This window comes from Lathyrus oleraceus, chromosome 4 (assembly GCF_024323335.1).
Source record: "Lathyrus oleraceus cultivar Zhongwan6 chromosome 4, CAAS_Psat_ZW6_1.0, whole genome shotgun sequence".
NCBI lineage: Eukaryota > Viridiplantae > Streptophyta > Magnoliopsida > Fabales > Fabaceae > Lathyrus > Lathyrus oleraceus.
The window spans coordinates 246,232,802-246,254,463 of record NC_066582.1 but is presented as its reverse complement, the minus strand read 5'-3'; positions in this window follow the sequence as shown (position 1 = coordinate 246,254,463).

The window sequence follows — 21,662 nt, the reverse complement described above, 5'->3', positions numbered from 1 at the left end:
TCATACATCATAAATATTTAAGCCACAACTTTTCAAAGTTCAAAAATCAAAATTTTCATTAGTGTAACCGGTTACACTATATATGTAATCGGTTCCATACCCATTATGTTAGAAATTGGTGACCATTTTCAAAAGTAGTAATCGGTTACACCATTTATGTAACCGATTATACCTTGCGATTTTTTGAAAATTCTAAACCATTGTGTATCTAATTCAATGCAATTCTTCATAGAACTTCTCCGATCAATTGCATTTAATCCAAAAGGTATCATAGGGTGTATTTAAGGCAAAATAGATCCGTTTTTTAAATTACCTTTTTCACACATAACTTTTTCGGCATGATTTCATATATCATTAAATAGTTTCATCTAAACCTTTGGGCACTTAAGTTATATATATATATATACTTGCATCTACTTTAGGAATAGACGAATTTTTCCGAGTGTCAAATTGCAAAACAGCAAAGAAATCTGGAATTCATTGGAAGTAACACATGAAGGCACAAAGGAAGTGATAAGTGATATTTTACCGCATTTTGTTTGATTTCCTTCAATTTGTCATGTTTTATGCTTTGGTTTGTGTTTTCTTATGAATTTCAGGGTCTAATGAGCATCCAAGACAAAAAGGGATCAAAGGAAAACAAAATGGAGGAAAACAACATTTTGAAAATTTCTCTCATTCAAAAATCAGGGACCTGTTTCGGCTACCCGTAACAGGTGTTACGGCTACCCGTAACAGATGCTACGGGTCGTAGCAGCATGATTCTCTAGCCCCACATTTGAAGCCCCTTTGGTAAAAGAAACAAGGACCTACTATGACCACCAGTAGCCGCTGTTACGAGCCATAGCACGGAGGCAAGTGAAAAGTCAAGATTTGTTTTTGTTGCTTCCATAAATAGAATGATTCGCTCTTAATTGTGGCTCTTAGGCATGATTAGATATGTATCAAATTTGAATATTTACATTAAACCAAATATATTTTGCACTTTTATTATTTCCCTATAAAACCCATAACCTGTTATGAGTTTAGGATTCCCAACTTTTGTCACTTTACATTCCTAGTTTTTGTTCTATTTTTTTTATAACTCAAGTCTTCAAAGAAGCAATTTGTGGAACAAGGTTATTTATATATCAGGTTTTATAATTCATTCTCTTTACATTATTCATCTCTTGTGTTTGATTGTTATGACTTTGATGATGAATACCTCTATGATTGTGTTTGACCTCACCATGAGTGAGTAGTCTTCTAAGGACTAAGGGTTATGGGGAGTGTTTCATGACCTATTGTATGATCCATTACTATCGATTGCTAGAATTTTAATTAAACTTATTTTATAATTTGAGTTCACGCATTCCAACTTCGTTACGAAAGTAAGTGGTTCTCAGGTATCGACCGTAGTCTGAAAGGATATGTGCTGATACCATAATACGGAGTCCTGTTTGTCCCGATTTGAGATTTAAGTGATTTTTCCGTTAAGTTATTTAATTATTTTTTCTGTTAAGTTGTTTATCAAAATCTCTCTTTTTGTTTTCTCTAGATATACACCGACAGGACAAGAATTTGGTACTTAAACCATTGGTCTCTGTGGTTCGATATCTATTTTATTACTTCGCAACAATCGTGCACTTATGGTTGCATCAGAAAGTAAACGAAATCCTAACTAAACACTTTATCCCAAGAATATGAGATGTTTAGAATGCAACCTGGAGACAAGATTCTTGACTTGCAAAAGAGATTTACACAATTGAAAAATAATTCGATGACACTTGGAAAAACATTCACAATTGATGAATTAATCTCAAAGTTCTTAGATCATTAACAAGAGCATTCCAACCAAGGTAGTGGCTATATCAGAGAAGAAAAGTATATCGGAAAAAAAATACGGCGGCATTATTCATACAACTTCAAGAACATGAATTAAAACTTGGAAGGTTATAAAAACACTAAGACCAAGAAAAGAAACACAAAAGTATTTCTTTAAGAGTGGAGTCAAAGGAAACAATGCAAGATGTTGATCCAGATGAAGACTAAAACATTACCTCACTAGTCAAAAAGTTTGGTATATTCCTCCAGAAAGACAAGACTATAAGATTTGAACAAGGAAGAAAGTTTACAAAGAAAAGAAAGACTTCAACATCAAACTATAATTTCATATGTTTTGAATGTGGAAAGCAATGTCACATCAAAGTAGGTTGTTCGTATCTTGAAAAGAAAAATGGATTCAAAGGAAAGAAAGACTTCAAACCAAGGAATGATTACATTGCATGTGGGGACAACAAAGTAAGTTCATATTTTGGTTCAAAAAATGAAGAAAGAGCAAACTTCACAGGATGGATTCACACGACTATGAAGAAAATGAGGTTAGTGATTTTGAAATAAAGGATAAATCATCATATGATGAATTGAAAAATGATTTTATTGAAATGCAGAATGTTTGACTCTTTCTAAAACATGTTGAAAAAAACTCTTATGTCTAGAAAGTGAGGCTAATGACATGAAAGTGTAATTAGACAAAGTCAAAAATCCAGCATATAATAAATGTGAATCACTTGAATAAAAAATTGTTGAGTTAAACCAAGTCTTAAAGAAATAAGAGAAAAGACAAATTAGTTTAGAAAGAGTGCTAAGCAAACAAAGATACTTTATTGATAATGTGGGCTTGGATACTCTAAATTTTATAAACTAAGTAAAAATAAACCATCTTTGTTAAGGCTAGCAATAAATTCAACAATGAGGAATAAATGAAAATTTAAGTTGTAATTCATCCTAAGAAGGCATATGGTATAAATAATTCCTAAGTCTATAAAAATAATCATTTCTTTAAACCCGATGTTAAGTAATAAAAAATAAGTATTGTTTGTATCGTATCCACAGAGACTGGTGCGATATCACTGTCGTTCAACAATTAATAGGGTTTTAAGTGAAGAGTTTACAAGATATTTGATTGCGTAAGTTAAAGGAAAAACGGTAGATGTTTGAGAAAATGAACAAATATATAAGCTTGTCAGAACTAGATTAGTATTCTCTTGATCAGTTGTATGGATTCTATTTATTAATCTCTATTATCATGCATCTCTCACCAGCATCGTTTATATCTAAATATTGGCGAGGGTTCTACCATATTGTTTAATCGGCGATCTCTCAATATATTAGTCAATATGGTAGCATTAAGAATAGATACAAGGAATGAATATCAAACCAAATCTATGTCTAAGATTTAGCTTTTGATAGATGATTATCTTAAGTCGTGATTTGAAAAGTATTTCTCAATAACGAATCAAATCTAAAGAAGTAACATGTAAATAAAGATAACATCAATATAGATTCCTAACTAGTTCATATGATTAATGATAAAAAAAGGTACATACGATTACGGTTAACTACATTTAATCCCAACAAGAAATGAATAATCTACTCATGGTAGCTTGGTACAATTGAGAAGAATGAAGATGAAAAAGCATCAATCTTGATTTCTCGATTATTTTTGCGTATCCAATTTCGAGTCTTCAAGATCTCACTTTCTCTCCTCAAGCAAGTGCTGCTCTCCTTGAAATCTGATAAAAAGTGTAATAAAAATGATAAGGATCTCCATTTTGAAGTTCTGAATGGTATATATACTCCACTTGAAATCGTTGTCGCGCTAATCCACGTCTAGTCGTGCTAAGTGCATCAACTTTTCTTCACCATGAAGCAATTTGACATGTCAGCATTGTTAAACCGCCTTGTCTTGCTTAGCCCCATAAAGTCAGGCTAAGCAAGCTCTCGCTACAATTTCACTAAGCGCGCCAAACTTTTGAAGACTTAGATAATTTTTCATCTTTTCTCTCGCTTCAAGCATGCTTGACACATAACTCTCTGGATTTTTGCAAGTTCTCTCACTTGAAGAGAAGATCTCTAGATTTTCCTTCTTTCTCGCTTCAAGTGTGCTACAGGTGCCACCAACTTGATTTTTATTTTCCTTGCTCGCTAGGAGCTCGTTTAGCGTGCATGATGAAACTTGTTTTCTTTTCCTTGCCTTCCATGCTTTGCCTTCTACTCTCTTGCTTGGACAAATACCTATTAGGTAAAAATTTCATCAGTCAACTATTATCCTAAAATAAGGAAAATGATTTCTAAGTGTCATGTACCATATTTTGCGACTTATCAATTCTCCCCAACTTATAACTTGGTTTACCTTCAAACAAAAGTCTTAAAATCCAATGGAAAGCAAGAGTATCTTCACCAAGTTTTCCATAATCGACCATATTGAGAAAAACATTCAAAGTGCATGGTTTAATTGTAGAATGCACATGCAAGTTGTTATGCTTATTACCTTACTAGAAGCAAACCATGACAATAAAATAAGTTTTCAGCACAAAGTTCATGACAAGCATTCCAAGGCAATACACATGTTGAATCTTGAATCACACCTAACACACATATTTGTAATTGAATAAATAAATAAAAACAATGTGGGTTTTAAACTCACATCCACAATTTTGCTAACATCTTGATCAAATTATGCATTCATCTAGGCAAGGTAAGTTCATATCTATGGTTAATGATTCAAAGTAGCTAAGGTTAAAAGAGCACTCAAAGATTCATAGCTTCCGATTGATACTTTTTCTAACCATCATTCCTCTTTTGATTACACCCATGATGAAATATGTTTGATCGCAAAAATATTTCTTTACACTTCCTTCTTTTTCTTTCAAATTCTTTTCTCTTTTCTTTTCCTTTTCACTCTTCACATGTTCAATTCTTTTATTTTCTCCACTTTCCATTATGCTTGATTTTTGAAGTAACCTCTTGTTCATCTCCCCAACTTGAACAAATCTTAAATTTCACTTGAATGCTCCCATATCCTAAGGCAAGGGACAAAATTCAATGACGTTTTCGGGTTTGATTGTTCACAAGAAAAATTCAGAATCTATTCATGAATCAATTATGAACTGAATGTTTCAATGAATTGAGAAGGTTCACAAAGTGTTTGACTTACTTATTGATTCTAAAAAGTTAAATATTGCTGAGATTATGTCCATTAGGCTCAAAGGGTTTATCGAATACTCGCTTGCTCACAAGGTAGGTTACTTTAGGAAAGTGGTTGTGTTCGAGTTCAAAAAAATATGCCTTGATCATTTCTATGCTTTCATATCACTAACAAATGGTTCCGAGATTAAACATAAGTAGACCGAGTTAAACCAACAATTGTGGTCTCATATACATATAATGAACAATGGAAAGATACCTCACATTTAACTTTGGTTCTAAAGTGATTTAAGCACGAGACATGTTATTGCAAAAGAATGCATGAACTGAATTTGTGCAAGATACAAGTTTCATATTCATGTTATGCTTTAGAAAGAAACAAACATGTACCTTGGCTTGTGATATTCATTCAAGTTCCTATGGTTACCACTGTAATTGTTGTTGATTCACTCAAATCTTGAGTGTTCGCTCTTTGCTTCTTCAAGCAATTTTGAAAAACAAGTTTGAGACAAACACCAAATTAAAACAGTTGACAAATTGAAATCACAATACTGCTACTTCTTAAACCAATTCAACAAAATAACTAGATAACATAAACCACCATTCAAAAGTTATGGTTTCTTAAAACACCAACAAACATCCTGGTTGGATGTTCGTTAAATAAGAGTAAATTACATTAAATTTTGTTTTTGTTGTGTATTGTCATGTGGGCTTTGAACAGAAAAGTTGGGCTTATCGCGGTGGCGCTTAGCATAGAAATGCCAGGCTTAGCACAGTGGCGCTCAACACCAAATTTGGTGGCTAAGCGCGCACATCAGTACATCAGATTTTTGCAATTTCCTTGTGTGCAACAATCATTCCATTTAAAAATAATGGGTTGCCTCCCAAAAACCGTTTGTTTAACGACATTAGCTCAACGCCTTTTTCAAAAGAATTCAAGAAGGTTTTATTGTACTAATCCATTCAATTTCATCACTACCATATGGATTTGCTTTTTGATGCGACTTTCTTAATGGCTTGGCCATTTTTATTAAATCTTTGATGATTCTCTTGTAGAATTTGGCATGCCTCATAGTAGTTATGATTCCTTTGACTTTCTTTGGTGTTAAAACTTTTTCACTCATTTCAACTGTTGTTTTCTCTATTTTATCTTCCAGTGGGAAAACTTCCTATGACCTATCAAGTCCTTTTAGACACTCCCCAATCGCATTTTCTTCTTCTGCATTGAGTTTATTGAGTTCATTTGTTAGAGATCTTATGATCTTTTCCGCTTCATCATTAGCATTAATGTTGCAACATACTCCCTTGTCGTCTGGATGCTTTATTGTGTCAAAGAAACTGAAACTGACCTCTTCATCCTGAACTATGACTTTCATTAATCCATCATACACATTGTTGTACCCCAAAATTTACCATCCCTTTTCGCTTCTTATCTGACTTATTATTTGAGACTCATTCATGTGCATCATCCATTCATGATTAACACTTTCTAACAAGCATCATAGATTCAGGGTTTGTGGCTAATGAAGATCAGGGTTTTGGCTTGAGGATTGTGGTATTGCTCATCATATGGAGAGAACCCCTAATTTATGGATTCTTTGGGACCTTGACTCTTGTGGCCTACATGTTGACATTATTTGTACATCTCGACCTTAATTATTGACTTTGTGTTTGACCTTTTGTGTAATTAACCTGACTTTTGAACCCTAATCGTGGGTCCATGGTTTGAGGTGTTTCCTATGGAGCTTTGGGCTTTGTCTGAAACCCTAATCATGGATAGTTTGTATTCAGGTGCTCTGCTGGTTTGGCTTTATGATCTACGGTTCATCAAAACCTTAGTCCTTGGATTTGAGGTTTGTGAACCTTTTGGTTTGCATTGAGGTAGTGGAAGCCCTGGTTGTGGTTCATGGCAATGAAGCACCACTCGAGTTGACCTCTCACCTGGCTTGAAATTCTCGACTAATACATATATTTGAACTTTGACCTAGTAAACCTTAATTCATGGTGTTATGTGATTGATTCAAGGCATGTTTGCATTCATGTTTCATTGACCTCATGGTCTCATGATCCATTTGATCTGAGTCCTATTTCATTCCCACTTCATCCATTATTTTCATGGTTATTAAAATGTCAAGATTCATTCATGCTTTGATTTATAGTCCCATTGATACAAGTTCATTGTCCACTTGATCAAGTCATTCCATGACCCATTAATTCAATTTCATTCATTCATTCATTCAAAGAAACCCAGACCATTATGCCTCTCACATGAGCCAATGCATCAAAACAAGAAAAAAAAAACATTTTTTATGATGGAAATCGATTCCCACATCTTGGGTAATCGATTTACCTGCTCCCAATAGCCAAAAAACATTTTTCGTATTGGAAATCGATTCCCACATTTGGGGAAATCGATTTCCCTGCTTCCTGTGGCCAAAAATGCATTTCTTGGTGATTTGGAGCCAAAAAACCAGTTTTCGTGTTGGAAATCGATTCCCACATATGGGGAAATCTATTTCCCTGCTTCTAGTGGCCAAAAATGCATTTCTGGGTGATGGAAATCGATTTCCCTTGGGACAGTAGCAAAAAATACTGCATTTTCAGCAGTATTGCAGTTTCATTTGCACTTCAAACCAGCTCCAATGCTTACATCAATACACATTGAAATCTCTACAAAATTATGCAACAACCAACCATATCATTCATGCATTGGACAAAGCTCTTAACACTTCAATTCACCAACCTTTTCAACATTTGTGAGTTACTCATAACAGTCCCAAACTAATTCCTAACCACATCAAACTAACTCCAAACCACACCAAACTAACTCCAAACATCTTCAAACTAATTCCAAACCATTTTAACTAATTCCAAGCCTCATTTAACCAATACCAAGCCTCACAAAACTAACTTCAAACCTCCATTTGATCCAAACTTATAACCTATATAAACACACCACTTTCATTACACCAAAGCTCTCTCAAAATTTGATCATCACTCTCAAATTACTCATTGCAAGTTCAATTTTTCTCACTTCATCTTCTCCAATTCTTCACCCTACATCAAAGCTAAAACCACCATTGGAGCAAGCCTCACATTGAAGTTTGCTATCAATTGAGCTAAGCCTCTTGCATTCAACAATCATCCTTACATTCACATAATCAACATCAACAACAACAATTCAATTCAGAATTTTGCAGTGTTGATTCTTGAATAGGAGGGGTTCATGGTGGAAGTAGAATATTAAAGATTCAAAGTAGCATACCTCTGGTTTTCACTTCATCGCCTTCAAATTTCAACAAGTTCCAATACAATCCTCTGTCTTGCAGGTCGGTGAATTTCCATCCTTGCTTATATGCTGAAATTTTGACACCACATTGTAGCTTGTGTAGTGGAGAATCAAAACCCCAAGGTTTGGTGGTTTGATTCTCCTCCATCTCCATTTAATTTCAAAATTTGTGCTTAGGGTTCTTGACTTTAATGACTCAATTTCCAGAATTGATTAACTTCTAGTTAGATAGGACGAGGGATTAGGATAAAAGAGGTTGAGAGGAGTAAGAAAATGGTGCTTTTTCTTGATTCCGGCCAACTCCAGCGCGGTGGTGCCGGAACTTCGGTGGTGGTTCTGTTTTGACATGAGAATTGGAAGATGATGTATAGAGAAGAGAGTGAGTGCTGAATTTTTCACATGCCCATTTGCAAACTCTGTTGGGTTTAGCCATTAAGCCCAATACTTTGCTTTCTACACCCCTGTTTTGCTTAGCAACATACTTGCTGAATCCAACTACACTTCTTGATATTTGGGCTTATTCTATTGGGCCCAAAGCCCCCTTTGTTGGATTCTGCACTTTATCCAGGGCCTGCAACCCCCTTGGCCCAACATTTTAATTACCGTTTTAATTACCTTTAGTTCCATTTTATTTTGTGTTGATATTTTTGGTAATTGTTTTTTAGCATTTTAATTTAGATTTAATTAGATTTAGATTGTAATTAGAATTTTAGGGATTAAATAGTTGTTTGTATAATTTTTAATTAGAATTTTAATATAGTTTAATTAGATTAGAAATTAGAAAATAATTAGATTTTAGTTAATTTTAGAATTTAGTCAATTCTTGAACATTAGGTTAAAATAGATTTTAGGACTTAATCAATTTGTAGATTATAATTAGACTTTAATTAGAAATAAATTTGAGTTCATGATTGGATATTTTTTTGAATTGACCATTTTACCCCTTAGGGGTTATTTTGTCATTTTGACCATTTAATTGCATGTTCCCTTAGGAAATTTTTTGACATAGATTTTTAACCAAGTCTTGACTAACTATAAGATGATCCCTTAGATTAGTTTGATTAATTCTAACCATTAGATTAGTTTCAAACCTGGTTTTCCAATCAAATCAAACCCATGATTCAAATTGATCAAAAGTAATTTTGATCAATTAAATCCTTTGAACTTGTATAATCCCGTAGTCTGAATTGAGTGAGCAAAAGACCATTGGTCACTTGATAAGACTTTTTCTGTAACCTGTGGAGCTCAAGACCTCAAGTCAGATTCTCAAGGCATTCTCAGTCATACCAAGTAGTGGATAATACAAGCACATCAAAGGTGGCATCTTCAAGAGCTTGTTAAGTCAAAGTTAGAATTGTGTGGCATGAGCCTTAAGTAATAGAGAAAGAATGAGATTGGATAATTCTTACCCCCATTCTGAATATCTCTGAGTATGGGATGAGTGACACAGTGATCATCGTATTCACCTTTATTCATAGACTTTAGCACAATTCAAATCATACGATTGACAAGTCTCCCTTTTCACAAAGCAATGCAACAAGCAAGGACTACATCAACAACTTATCAATTATGATTCAAGTGGTACGACATGAGCCTTAAGCAATGGAGAAGGAATGGGACTGGAGAATCCCTACCCCCATTCTGAATATCTTTGGGTATGGGATGAATGACCCAGTTGCTCATCGTATTCACCTCTATTCATAGATTTTAGTGCAATTCGAATCAAACGATTGATAAGGTCTTCAATCACAATATGAATGATATGGAGAAATCTCTTCCTGAACTGCTAGCCGTGTTAAGAACTGCTCAGCAGAATATGAAGTCAAAAGGGAAATCCATTCTGATGATCGGAAATGGAAAGAGACAGAACAAAAGAACCACCAAGCAGGGTGATAAAGGGAAAGGCAAGGAAGTTGCCAAACCCAAACTCATTGTTGCTGCTTTGAAGCCTAATGGAAGCATAGCAAAGGAAGGTACATGCTTCCATTGCGGTAAGACCGGACACTGGAAGAGAAACTGCCCAAAGTACCTGGAAGATAAGAAGAATGGAGTAGAGACTTCAACTTCAGGTATTTTTGTTATTGAAATTAATTTATCTACTTCTGCATCATGGGTATTAGATACTGGATGCGGTTCTCACATTTGTAACAATGTGTAGGGGCTAAAAAGGAGTAGAGATTTGGCAAAAGGTGAAGTTGACCTACGAGTTGGCAATGGAGAAAAGGTTGTTGCTTTAGCCGTAGGAACTTATGTATTGACTTTACCTAGTGGTTTAATAATTCAGTTAGAGAACTGTTATTATGTACCTGCAATTAGCAGGAATATTATTTCCGTTTCTTGTTTGGACAAGTTTGGTTTTTCATTTATAATAAAGAATAATTGTTGCTCAATTTATTTGAATGATATATTCTATGCTACTGCACAAATGAACAATGGGCTATATGTCTTTGATCTTGAAATGCCTATTTATAACATTAATACTAAAAGGATGAAACATAATGAGTTAAATCCAACTTACCTTTGGCAATGTCGATTAGGCCACATAAATGAAAAACGCATTTCCAAACTCCATAGAGATGGACTCTTGGACTCTTTTGATTATGAATCATATGAGACATGCAGATCTTGTTTAATTGGAAAGATGACTGTTAGTACCTTAGGATTGGCATTAATTTTGTAAAACAAATAATGCAATCACCTCTGTTCTTTCAAGTGGCAAAAGAAGGAGCTGAATTCAACAGCTACATGTTAAAACACAATGTTGTGACATTTGGTTCAACATCAGAATCTTAGTTGATGAAGTGGTACATCAACTTAAGATAGAAGGGTCTACAGAGTTGTAGATTGGGTACTTCAAAAAAAATCATTCTCATTGCAGTTCTTTGGAGTTGCTGGATGGAGAGGATGTTACATGTTCATGTCTTAGAAAATCTAAATTTTGTTTAACATGTAGCTTGAAGTTCAAGTCTTACTTGGAAGGTCAGTTTATCTTTGGGAGAAGTTTGATAAATGTGGAGAGGCCAAAGAATGGCATTTGACTTTTTCATATGAGGATTCATGAAGGAGGTAATCAACCAGTGGCATTTGGTCTATCTCAGAAGTGAGTTCGAAGAATCAAGATAATCAACATATGGCAGCTGATTATTCTCGAGGAAAGTCTGAGACAAGGTACTTTTGAGCAGAAAAAGACAAAAGGAGGTGTTTTCTATTCATCTCTTGGAGCTTGTGGTAGGAGTTCTGAGCTATCTATGGAAGATTATCTCTTGTAATGGGATGAGAATGTATATGTCCCAATTTGTGTCTGGTTTCTTTTGGATCAAGCTAGTGACTCAGTGATATCTAAAGATTATTAGATGGTGTTTTTAGTTATGGTGTGAAGGATGTCCTAACTTATGTTAGAACATTTTGTGAAATGTTTTCTGTTCTGGTTAAAAGAGAGATTGACACAGAGTGTGGATGTGTTCAGCCAAGAGGGTTGAACAGAGGATGTGCTCTTGAAGACATGAAGATGCGTCTTATGTTTTCCTTTCATCAAGTGGTCTGGGTTCTCTTTGAATCAGGAAGTACGTGAAGGTCCAACTTAGGGGTGTTGGATATGTTCATGTGTGATCTCCAAGTTTCAAGAGGAGAGTTGGTTGTTCATGACAGGGGGAGTTCTGTCTTTGCACTGCAAGTAATCATCAAGCATGTGGTCTATGTGTTCTCAGATAACAAGGTATGGCACCTTGTTAATTAGTGGGATGATGTGGTGTGTGTCAAGGCTGAGTGAGCAGAAGAATGTCTGACCGGATGTCATGACATTGCCTTGGACAAGTTTGTGTGTCTTACTAGTTGCATCCATAACTAGTAATTCTGGTGTTTGTTGCACAGATTTAGGGGGAGGAGAAGTACCCTTGTGCATGTGTGTATTACTAGTAGCCATAGCTAGTAATTGTTTTGCTTCTACTGCTGATTAAACTTCTGTTATGTTGTTTAACTGCTGATAGTTTGCCTTGTGAACAAAAAGGACAAATATATGTTTTAGCCAAAATTTGCCAAAGGGGGAGTTATTTGTTGATTCTAAGTGTTGGCAGCAATTTCGGTAAAACAAAGAGTGTCCACAAGATGTCATATGTGATGTCTTAACATAAGATATCTTATGTACCTGCTGAAAGTTATATAAGGAAATGGTGATAGGGAGAATATATGAAGAATGCAGACAAAAGCAGTGTCAAATGTTAAGACATAGGTTGCAACGTGTCTGACAACATTTATGGAATAGTCTTGGAATTGTTGTTTCTGGAAAGAAACAGTCAAGAGCTATAAAAGGTATTCAAAGATAGTCTGGGATATTGGTGGTGATTCTCTTACTGATTCTCAGCAAATATTTATGGATCTTGACCAAGTATTTACTCCTACCGTTAATTCCTAAGCATATATTTATGGATCTTGACCAAGTATTTACTGCTACCGTTAATTCCTAAGCATGGTCTGGCCTATTTAAAGAATGTATCAGCACTCCTCTTCTCACAAGAGCGACATTCCATTCCCTCTAAACCATGGGGTTTGTTAAGATTTGGGCATACTGCGCCTGGATCTGGTTTTGTGAAGGTTTCAGTTATAAATGTTTAGCTAAAAAGGGGGAGAGAAACATTGTCTTGAGGATGTACCAGAAGCAAGCAAAATGTGGTAGCAAGGAGAAGTTGGGTCCAGGCACAAAAGTCACTAACTGGGTATATCACTTGTGACTTGTGATCTGAGTTAAGAAGACAGTTGTGTCTTGTGATCTGAGTTACATTATCTATGTACTCAGCATTACATATTCTTCAGGAAGCTCTAGTGTTGAGGGGAAGGGTTGTGATGCAGCTGATCCGTGAACAGCTTCTTCCTGATGTACACCAAAAGTGGTGTTGGTAATGGGGCTGACAATGACAAAGAGGAAGTGCAGGCCCATATTGGGATGTGGTGTCTAGTGTAATGTTTATTTGTTTTAGCTAAAATTTGCCAAAGGGGGAGATTGTTAGTACCTTAGTGTCGCATTACGCGAAAAACCGGCGGGAAAACAAGAACAACAGAGCCGCCATCGTGCGTTATTTATCCCAAAAGAGGGAAAGGAAACGCTCAGAGTAAACCTGGAAAAAGCATGGTCTCGCGACCAAAGAGAATGGGATCGGGAGTCGGTTATGCGAAGGGAAGGTATTAGCACCCCTATGCATCCGTCGTACTCGACGGGATCCACGCACAAAAGGAAGGAAAATGGTTGCTATAACACTGCTCAAATAAACATCTATACAAGCTGAAAGAGACACAAGAAAACAGACAAGACTGACTCGGCAGGACATCGTATCCTGGGCCTACTTAGTCTATCAAGCATAGACATCAGAGTCAAAGTAGTTCGGACCGGGGAAAGGACACATGCTCGCTAGGATATCGCATCCTATACATACGTATCTCCTTTGGACGAAGGAGAATCAGAGCATTCGTAGCTCGGCTAACACGCACACAAACAAACACAGGCAAAGGCAAACATGGAGCCTGAATGCCAATTACTGGACTTACATCAGCATCCGAACCAATAAACCCACACTAGAACCCGAATGCCACTCGATGGACTTACATCAGCTTCCAAGCACACAACAACACAAAACAAAGACACAGGCGCCCGGAGAGATCTGCTCATCTCCTGCCTACGTACCTCATCTGGTATGAGGATCAGGGCGACGTAGTTCCCCTACGGAGGGACACAGGACTAGCCTAACTAGATAACAGAGGGAGACACAACTAGGGAGACTAACTCGAGCCTAGATGTTATCATGCAAAATCATCCCTAAGTCAAGGTTTCTAGCTAACTTGCACAGGAAGCAAGCCTATCCTAAAGCACAAGCAATAGCAAACAGTCACAAACAGCACACACTATATGCACACAAGTGAGGCTCAAACAAGTGTGGGGCTGCAAGAGCAAGCCATCTGTATATGGGTAGTGTCAGCTCTTAACCTTGACATTGAGAGTCAAGGTGAAGCCAGATGAAAGGTGAGTGAAGATGGGACTTCACAGCTCTTATCCCTGGTCAGGGAGAGCTTCAGACAATGAAGTGTGGGTCCAGAAAGGAGGAACCCTTCTACACTTAAGACTCTGACACAACTGTACAACTGTACAAGATCTTGGGTTTGTATCCCAATGCATCAACACAGTGGTGTGAGCAGAGGGACGACTCAACAGAAGAGCGGGAGATAGATTGCTTATCTCTTTTATCCGCCAATTGCCTTAATCAAGGACTTTTCCTGCTTGGGGACAAAAATAAACAAGCACAAACATTGCCTCTTAAGGAGGACTTCAGACAGGTGCCTGGCTAGGTAACAAGCCAGGTCTTCCAGACTACATGGAGACAAGAATGTTATACCTCAGTGCAAATTGCTTATCAAGCAAAGCAAAGCAATATTAGCAACTAATGTACCTGAAATCAATCAAATACAATCAGTATACCAATCACAGAACTAAACAGCAAATGGTTCACAGTTAGCTATATACAGACAAACACAGGCTAATGCACAAAGGTGCAAGCCATTAAGGCTCAAACTCAAGTATCAAACCCTGCAAAACAAAGTCAAAATTATCTATACACAAGTCACAAATCAAGTCCAATGGAAGCACACCATCAAGCAAAGGCCATTTGTGCTATTAACCTGAAACACAACTCAAAAGTGAGATCACAAGCCACTAGTCCAAGACTAGGGCCAAAAGGAGATGAAAAATCCAAAACAGCAAGTGGAAAATGATCAAAACCAAGATAAATCAATTAAGAAGAGGATCCAGTTGGTCTCACATCTAAACTATGCACAAAGTTCATTTCATGCACAATTTAAGTCAAACTAGGCAAGTATGAACCACATATGAGCAAACAGAATGATCACAATCAAACAAATACCAAAACAGCTCAATAAATTCCACAAAAATTCAAGTCTAAACAGAACACATTCAATGAGCATCATGTCAAATTTCATGCTATTTGAACCAGAGGAAGTAGGGAAATTAAATTCAACAAGTCAGGACATGCAAAAATCAATCCAAACTAGGTCACAAAGCATGTGTCAACTTCAAGCAAATGTAAAATAGTGAAAACAAATGAGAAATGAATGGGACCAAAGCCAAAGTGAACTTAAACATGTTAGGAACCACTCCACCAAATTTCATCTTCATATGATAAGGAATGAGCATTTCACAAGCTATGTAAGTTAATCACTCAAGAAAAACCCTAAAATGGCTAAACAGCAAGCGAAAATCCCTATCAAATAGTAAATGGCTCAACAAATCCTACAAAAAGTCATGGTGAAACTAGACATACATATGTAATCACATGCAAAAATCCAGGGCAAATGACATAGCATAGGCATGGAAACAAAATTCATGAACATGGCATAACATAGTGTGACACAAATTGTCACACTCAACTTGATCACATCATATCTCTCTAACCAGGAACTCAAAATTAGCAAACTATACATCAAAATCACCAGGAAAGAGTCAAGAATATCCATGTAAAATTTCACACATTTTGGCTAAGGCATCAAGATTTCATGACTAAAATGGTGAAACATACACATAATGCATACATGTCAAAGATCACTAGGCAAAACCAAAAATTCACCAGGCACAACTTCCATTATCATACCAAAAAAAAACTAGAGAAAATTTGGAGCTCAGCACAAAAATCCCCATCCAATTTGGATAAAAAATGAATTGATTATGATTTTTTGGAGTTTATTGATGAAATGAAATATTTATTCAAACATTTAAATGAAATAATGGTGCTCAGTGGCAAACTTGTAATTACGTTACAGCCAGGCCAAAACGCTGCGTCTCAGTTATTCGGTGGCAACGTGTGATTCGCTGGAAACGGAGGTAAACACATTTTCAAATTTGGAAAGGCCAAACGCGGATCGAACAGCCTCTTGGAGCTGTTCTTGAGTGTTCATCAACATCACAATTCCAGAAAATTCATCATGAACATTTTTGCACCAAAATGAACAAATTATATACCGTTGGAACCGTCTAAGCTAGCACAATCACAATATCCACATGAAATTTCCTAATTCCTAATGTACTAAACGGATCGAGCAAGAAAAGGTTTTACATCCAAAGTTCAATTCAAGATTTCTCTCTCAAATCTTGATGATTTTCAATTCTACAAATTGCAATGAACTCTATGACCTACGCTCTACAAGAACCACATCATGATTTTGAGAATGGTGAAAATCGAATTCCAACCTTTAATGATAGCAGCTGTGGAATCCGTGACTTTCAGGTCTCCAATGGTGAAAACAGACGGCGTATGTTGACGTAGAAGGAGTATGCAAGTGATTGTTTAGCTCAACGATGCTTGAATCAATGGAAATTTGTAACTTCCATGTGAAGCTCAAGCTTTGCAACAGTTGGTTTTGGCACGATTCTCCCTTCAATTGCTTCAAACAGCACTCCAAATCCACCTGCAGATGAAGAATAAACAAAGAAATCGCACCAGTATTGATGAATTATTGATGAAATGATGAAAAATAGTGTATGTGAAAGTGGAGAAAATTGAGAGAATTTTGAGATTTTTCTTTTGGATCTGAAAAAATGAAATGTGATTATGCAATTCTGTTACAATTAAGACTTTATACCTCACACTAATCCACTTGTTAATCTCAATTAGGCAAATTGGAATGATTAGTGCAAAATGCATTTTTGTGAGTTTTGGCCAAAATGCCCTTTTCATGATGCAGTCAATGTATCAGTCCAAAACCAGCTCAAACAAGTTCTAATTGGTATTTATGACGTGTTGCAAAAGGTCCCAAGTGCCAATGGCTTGTAATTTTGAAAATCACTATTTCACACCAAAAATGCAAATTAGTCCACTTGAAAAATGCCATTTTGCTATGATGATTTTTGATGAAATGTGATAATGCACCATGAAATTTCATGTCAAATGTGGTTTGCTCAAAGAAAGATCACCCAATTTGGCCATTCCATTCAAAAGTTATGGCACTTTGAATTTAGGCATTTTCTGAAAATGATTGGACCATATCTTGCCAACCACACATGGGAATTTCATGTTCTTGGACTTTTTGGAATGGTGAGAACAATATCTTCAACTTTCATGTTGGACAAAATTCCATTTGAAGCTTTTATGGTGAAGTAATTTTGAGGAGCAAAACTTTCCATTTTGGGCAGTTGAAATTACAGGTCACCTGCCATTTTAGGAAACTTCTTGTCTGACCTCCAATTCTTCAACCTTGGTCTTTGATATGTCAAATGAGACTTATATGGACATGAATGAAGCCTTTCAAACCATCTCCCACCTCCCAATCCATAAAATCAGGCACAGTTGACCACAGTTGACTTTCTATGGTTCCAGATGAAATTCAGCTCGACTGATGACTTCTGAGCATCCAATCTTTGGCCAAATCACTTAAAAATGATCCTTAGACCATATGAACTTGATAAATCAACCCTAGGGCTTTGTCTCAATGGAAATGGCACATGCTTGCTTGTTTGACCTGATCTCCTGACCAGTTTGACCTAATTTGTCAGCTGAACTTGCACTTGGGCAAAAGGCTATGCAATGCTATGCAATGGACTTTGTTATGTTAATGAACTAATGAATGAAAATGTATGCACAAAAGGTAGGGTGCAAATTTGAGGTGCTACACTTAGGATTGACATTAATTTTGTAAAACAAATAATGTAATCACCTCTGTTGTTTTAATATGTTGGGTTGAAGAAGTTCAACATCTGGACCAACATGTCATGTACGATGTCACGACATCGTGACTGTGACATCGCGCATGTGTATAAAACTGAATGAGTTAATTCTAGCATGTGTTAACTAATTTAATATTCTGGGATTAGTTAGGATATTTGGTGAATATCCTAACTTCTATGTGGAGATCTTGAAGACTCAATCAGAATATTTGGTGAATATACAGTTTCTAAATATGGAGATATGTTAGGATATTTTAGGAACTAAAAGATTGAAGCCTTTGATTGTAGCAGAAGTTTTCTGCTAGCTTTGTAACAGCAAAGGAGAAGTTTGCTGCGATTTCTGAAGGCCCAAATCCAGGTGGGTGGTTAGGTTATAAATAGCAGATTGTAACCTAGGTTTTGTAAGCCTCAAATAATGTAAAATTAGGGGTGTGTGTGAGGTAAACCTCCCAACCTGTGGGAAGGTTACCAGGTGTTTCTCAGTGCTCAAAAGCATGAGATTATTTGTAACTCAAAGCCTATAGGTAAGAGTTGTTATGGTCTTGAACGAAGCTGTGAAGCAAGTTCAAGTTGTTTAGCATTACATTGTAATTGTAGTGATAGGAATGAAAACTGGAGGTTTCTATCTAGGAGTTCCTAGGTATAGATTGCATTGGGTAGGGATTAAGTGAAGAGTTGTAAATGGGGGAGTTTAACTCTGAACTAATACTGCTGATAGTGGATCTTCTTCCTGGCTTGGTATGCCCCCGGAGTAGGTAATGTTGTACCGTACTGGGTTAACAATTACTTGTGTTTTACATTTTGCACGTTATAATCCTGTCTGTTATAACTCAGTATGTATTTCAGTCTGTTTATCAAGGGAATAACAGACCTGGTACATAGCCTACTGTCTGAATGCCAAACTGAATGTTATGACATTCATGATTGACAGCTGATACTGAAGTATAGACTGATTGGTCTTTTACAGTACAATCAACTGTAATGTTGGAACAAGTGATGTTCAAATCAATGTTGAGACATCATGTTAATAACTGTGCAGGCTCAATAGAAGTAAGTGCTATGTTTGATCTCTGTTGTGTCTTTGTACCAGATGGACAGAACTGGGTGTTCTTCCTGTCTATGGTGATATAGTAGCAGATGTCGTGACATCTGTGAATATGTGCATATTAGTACTGGGTTTTAATGTGTATAACTGTCTTGCTGCATTAGTAACAATGTTGGATTAGATGTCATGACTTCGAGTAGAACATCTGAACTCTAACTACACCAGAATTTCAATGACAAAGTCTCCATTCACAGGAAAAGGTGAAAGAGCTAATGATCTTTTGGCCCTCATACATACCGATGTATGTGGACCACTGAACATACCAGCCAGAGGAGGTTTTCAGTACTTCATCACATTCACTGATGATTTTAGTAGATATGGTTATGTGTATTTAATGAAACACAAATCAGAGTCCTTTGAAAAGTTCAAGGAATTCAAGAATGAGGTACAAAACCAACTAGGTAAGAATATTAAAACTCTTTGATCAGATCGAGGTGGTGAGTATTTAAGCCTAGAGTTTGATGACCATCTAAAAGAGTGTGGGATCCTATCCCAACTTACTCCTCCTGGAACACTCCAATGGAATGGTGTATTTGAGAAAAGAAATCGAACCCTGTTAGACATGGTCCGATCCATGATGAGTCACGCCGATCTTCCAAACTCCTTTTGGGGACATACACTATTGACAACAGCTTACACACTTAACCGTGTTCCATCCAAAAAGGTTGAGAAGACACCATATGAGATATGGAGTGGTAAGAAACCACATATATCTTACTTGAAGATTTGGGGTTGCGAAGTTTATGTGAAACGAAAAATTTCAACTAAGCTTGAGCCCAAATCTAACAAATGCTTATTTGTGGGGTATCCTAAAGAAACAAGAGGGTATTACTTCTACAATCCTTCTGAGGGCAAAGTGTTTGTCGCTCGAACTGGAGTTTTCCTAGAAAAGGATTTTATTTCCAAAGGAATCAGTGGGAGGAAAGTAGAGCTTGAAGAAATTCAAGAATCACAAAGCGTTGATACACCTATGGAGGAATTAGAGCAGGAAACACAAGTAGTTGTGGAAGAGCAACCTGCTCAAGTAGAACAAGACCAGCGTAGGTCAAGCAGGACACGTCACCTATCTGAGAGATATGGATATCTCATAATTGATCAAGGTGATGTATTACTCATGGATCAAGATGAGCCTGTGACCTACCAAGAGGCCATAACTGGTCCCGAGTCTAAGAAGTGGCTAGAAGCCATGAAATCAGATTGGTAGAGCCTCCTGTAGGAGTTAACCCTATAGGATGCAAGTGGGTCTTCAAAAAGAAGACTGACATGGATGGTAAGGTACATACCTATAAGGAAAGACTGGTTGCAAAAGGATATAAACAAATTCATGGGGTTGACTATGATGAAACCTTTTCACCAGTTGCAATGCTTAAATCTGTTCGGATTTTACTTGCTATCGCTGCATATCATGATTATGAAATATGGAAGATGGATGTCAAAACTGCTTTCCTTAATGGGAATCTTCTTGAGGATGTGTACATGACACAACCTGAAGGATTTGACATACCAGAAGAAGCCTAAAAGATATGTAAGTTACAAATATCAATCTATGGATTGAAGCAAGCTTCCAGAAGTTGGAATCTTCGTTTTGATGAAACAGTAAAACAATATGGATTCATCAAGAACGAAGATGAGCCTTGTGTCTACAAGAAGGTTAGTGGGAGCATGATCATTTTCCTGGTATTATATGTAGATGACATATTACTCATTGGAAACGATGTCCCTACCCTGCAACAAGTAAAGTCTTGGTTGGGGAAATGCTTTTCTATGAAGGACCTAGGTGAAGCAGCCTATATATTAGGAATCAGAATCTATAGAGATAGATCACAAAAACTGCTTGGCCTAAGTCAGAGTACGTACATAGACAAAGTGCTGAGACGCTTTAATATGCATGATTCCAAGAAAGGATTCATACCTATGCAACATGGCATGTGTCTATCAAAAACACAATCCCCTTCAACTAAGGAAGAAAGGGATCGCATGAATAAGATTCCATATGCATCTGCAATTGGATCTATCATGTATGTCATGTTATGTACTCGACCAGATGTCTCGTATGCTTTAAGTGCAACAAGTAGGTACCAATCTGATCCTGGTGATGCTCATTGGGTAGCTGTCAAGAATATCCTTAAGTATTTGAGAAGGACTAAGGACTCATTCTTGATATATGGAGGTCAGGAAGAGCTGGTTGTAATTGGATACACCGATGCTAGCTTCCAAACAGATAAGGATGACTTTAGATCGCAATCTGGTTATGTGTTTTGCTTTAACAGTGGCGCTGTGAGATGGAAAAGTTCAAAGCAAGATACAGTTGCTGATTCTACAATCGAGGTCGAGTATATTGTTGCCTCAAGTGCAGCAAAGGAAGTTGTTTGGATCAAAAAGTTCATTAGTGAACTTGGCATAGTTCCTAGCATTGTGGATCCCATTGGTCTCTATTGTGGTAACAATGGTGCTATCGCACAAGCTAAGGAACCTAGATCTCACCAAAGATCCAAACACATACTTAGGCGTTATCACCTCATTCTAGAGATAATAGATAGAGGAGATGTGAAAATATGTAGAGTACCTACACTTGACAATAT